Genomic DNA, 4,211 nt, shown 5'->3' on the forward strand with positions numbered 1-4,211 from the left:
ATATCAGCGGGAGAAAATAGGAGGTTGTCGAAGTTCTGCCAGTGTGAGGCAAGGAATTTTGTATCTCTTGATTTGCTGAAGTTTAATATAATTTCTCATCTGTAGAACTAGTTTTTCTTTAGGGGTTTTTCCAGGGACAATTTGTCCGAAAATGTTGTGTCCATTGTGTTGCGCATTTCTTTCCGTATTTTATAAGTGAAGTTGCAGTTGTGTTATTTTTCGATATTAGCTGAGAATTTGTTTTCAGCAGTTTAATAATTATTTGTGATAAGAGATTAATAATCAGTGACTGCAATAGTTTGATTTTTCACAGACTGCATCTCTGAACCCTTTGAAACGCAAGGAATGAAAGGTAGGCTTTTGACCATCTATTTTGTTAAACACAGCTAAGCCTTTTAATTGCCTCTTTGAATTGAAACCGTGCATTAATCAGAGGGCTTTCTGTCCCAGAGGTTCTTTTGGAAAGATATTTGCGGTAGAGGGATTTTTGAAAATGGGAAAATTATTCCTAGGCCTTCTTTGTGGTATTATTGGGTTTTTTAAATTCAAGAGTTATGGCGAGGCTGGAGATACTGTTTTGTTGGGTGACTCGGTTGATGGAAATCACACAATAATTTCAAAGAACGGCACATTTGAGTTGGGATTCTTCGGCCCCAACGGAAGCAACTGGTATATTGGCATCTGGTATTCCCAAATACCAGAGAAGACGGTTGTTTGGGTGGCCAACAGGGAGACTCCCGTCAGGAACAGGTCTAGCGTTTTAAAGCTATCAAGAGAAGGCAATCTGGTACTGTTAGATGCAGAGGGCGCATCTATTTGGTCAGTCAACATAGCAACCAAGGCATCACGGGCTGTACTTTTAGATTCTGGTAATTTTGTAATGCTGACCAGTACAGCAGGCAATAAATCTGAAACTGTTTGGCAGAGTTTCCAGAATCCAACGGATACCATGTTGCCAGGGCTGGTATACGGTGGACATCGTCATAATGTATCTTCATGGAAAAGCTCAACGGATGCTGCTCCTGGCCATTTTTCCTGTGGCATGGATCCATCTGGGGCCGAACAATTCGTACTCTCATGGAACAATTCCGTACAGTATTGGCAGACCGGAATTTGGGGCGGCAGATCTTTCAGCTGATTTTCAACATTCGGTCTCGGATACCACATGAGTAACAGATTTGAAAAGAATAGCACTGGTTTGTTTTACACTTATGTGTTGTTTCCTCCCTTCAATGCACTCGTACGTTTAGTCCTGACTCGGTTCGGAGAAATCGGGGACCAAGTATTCGATGGCAATAACTGGAACACGGCGTGGTCCGGGCCAAGCGATCGATGCGACGTATATGGGACATGTGGTGCTTACGGAATCTGTGACTCCAGAAATCTTGAGCTGTGCAGCTGCGCGGAAGGCTTCAAACCAAGAGACAATCAAGCATGGCTCTCGGAAGACTGGGCATCAACTGGCTGTGTTCGGAAGACTGCATTAAGATGCGATGGCATAAATGATAGTACAGATGGATTCATCGACCTCCTTGGTGTCACTTTGCCTGATGATTTCTCATCCTCGCACCCTGCAATATCAACAAAGAAAGATTGCCAGAAAACCTGCCAAAGCGATTACTCATGCAGCGCGTTTTCATTCAATCGGTCTTCAGGGCACTGCAAAATATGGTTTGGAGATTTGCTAAGCATGCGCAACTCTAATCCATCAAATAACGATTCGAAAGTCTTGATTAGAGTAGGTGCCTCTACACTTTTAAATAAACGCAAAAGCACAAGTATTGTGGGCGCTGCGATTGGTATCGTTGGTGCACTCACAGTTGCTCTGGTTATCTCTTCAATTTTACTTTGGCGGAGGCACCAGCTACTATCAATGGACAGGCGTACAACTTCCACAGACCCTTTTCTGAGAATGTTTACCTACAAAGAGTTGAAAACTGCAACAAGGAATTTCCGGTCTGAGTTAGGGAGTGGAGGATTTGGGTCAGTGTTCAAAGGATCTCTACCAGACGGTACAGTCGTTGCCGTGGAAAAAATGAAGGGTTCGAGACAAGATGACAAGCGATTCCGTGCAGAAATCAGATCCCTTGGAAACATACAACATGTCAATTTGGTCAGGTTACGAGGGTTTTGTGTAGAAGGATCGAAACGTTTGCTGATTTATGACTACTTGCCCAACGGCTCTCTCAATTCTTTCTTGTTTACAAGTAAATCCAAAAATAAACAAGTTCTCAATTGGAAGACCCGATTACAGATTGCACTAGGCACTGCAAGAGGGTTACTCTATCTCCATGAGGAATGCAGAGATTGCATCATTCACTGTGATGTTAAGCCTGAAAACATTCTGCTGGATAGCAATATGTCACCAAAATTGGCTGACTTTGGGTTGGCGAAGCTGATGGATAGAGATTTTAGCCGTGTGCTGACAACTACAAGAGGAACAAGAGGATACTTGGCTCCAGAGTGGATTTTCGGTCTTCCCATTACTCCTAAAGTTGACGTCTACAGTTTTGGAATGACCCTTTTGGAAATGATTTCTGGGCGAAGAAATCTGGACATAAATGTGCAAGATTCAAGTAAGTCTTATTTTCCCTCTTGGGCTAGAACTCAAATTCACAAGGGAACATGATAAATATTGTGGAGGAGGGTATCGCAGAGGAGGCAAACGTGGAAGATGTAAGAAGAGCATGTGTTGCAGCGGTTTTATGCATTCAAGAGGACGAGGAATTAAGGCCAAACATGAGGCAAGTAGTGCAGATGCTGGAAGGAAAGATGGAACCTCAAACTCCAAAGATTCCAAGCTCCATGCTTAGCCCAACACACGGAAGTGACACAAGTAGGTACAACATAAAATAATTATGACAATGATAGTAGTTATAAGGGGGATAATACATTCTAAGATAAGTAATGCTTAAATCTTGGTTATGTATATCGTGTATATCTAAATTAATGTAGGCTATATCCTTCTAATTAAGCGATAGGCTTATTCCTTGGGATTATGGTTGGATTGTTCTGATTTTCTGGCATTGTCGGACGCATGGAAAGTGATTTAAGTGACAGTCAGTAGTTAATGTACACTGAAAAATGCAGGTTGTCCAGCCAATGTTGCACGTATAAAGTGTTTAATACAACTCTATTTTTATATTGTGAATTTGTTTTTGACGATTGTGGAAGAAGACCCGAGTTTTTCTTCTTGTGTGAATACAACAAAGTTTTTGTTCGTAATGTGTTTGCTGATGCTAAAGTTTGCTGTCTTAGAGTATTTAAAAGTTAAACCTAAATGAAATATCTAGTATCTGGGAAGATAGTACATGGCAAGATAGTACAGCTAACCATATGGCTTTTGGATAGATAAATGATCAAAAATTTATGGTGAAAGCTAATGGGTTATTCCGATTTTAATTATGCACACTAATATTTATTGATGTTCAAGTATCGATTCTGTGAAAAGGATTTGAGCTAAATGTATAGTATTTTTGAGTTCTTGAATTTCCAGATGGGTTCTTGGATTTTTAAATATGCGTCTTACTCATTCATTGAAGATTGCGCATCTCTCGGTAAAGACGAACAACCCAACCCAAAACCTTTCATCATTCTGAATCATTTTTCTATCATCTTTCGTATCGCTATATAAGTTTCTTCCAATTGTATTTCACCATGTCAGGGCATCTACAGAGACTCACCTTGCGCTTGGCTCCACTGCATTCTTTTGCCGTACACAAAGGCCATTCAGTGGGCCAGCTGCTGATTATTATGTGGAGTTCTAAACTATCAAATAACTCCATTCTTAGAGATGTGGACAGACAATGTTTGATTAGTTTGGAAATCCGTGCCCCCATTAATAATAGAAACCAGCTATATATAAGACTAGTATATTCAGCAGATACCGATATGTAGTTCAAATATATGTAATATTTATCAGTATAGATTCATATAAGTAATTTTTATCTATTAATAATATAAAATTCTTTATCACTCTTATTAATTATTCTTTTTATATTAACAAAAATTTTTAATGTGACTAGGATAAATGATTAAATCTGTTTTATAATGAGTTATTTTTCTATTGCTTTATAATGTTGAATGTTCTCCACATCTCCTGTTAGTTTTCCTTGATCTTACAACAAGAAAATAAATCATTGAAAGCTCACTCTCATTAATTATAAGATTCATTTTCCTACTTTAAATTTTAAATATGATCATGTGAGTTC

At 39.3% G+C, this 4,211-nt stretch overlaps 1 pseudogene; it reads left to right on the top strand.

Moving 5' to 3' along the window:
* Positions 1-493: 493 nt before the first annotated feature.
* On the top strand, positions 494-3,748 carry LOC149566883 (G-type lectin S-receptor-like serine/threonine-protein kinase At2g19130; annotated as a pseudogene).
* Positions 3,749-4,211: the final 463 nt, after the last annotated feature.

This window comes from Cupressus sempervirens, chromosome 3 (assembly GCF_028749045.1).
Source record: "Cupressus sempervirens isolate cs-2001-9-10 chromosome 3, ASM2874904v1, whole genome shotgun sequence".
NCBI lineage: Eukaryota > Viridiplantae > Streptophyta > Pinopsida > Cupressales > Cupressaceae > Cupressus > Cupressus sempervirens.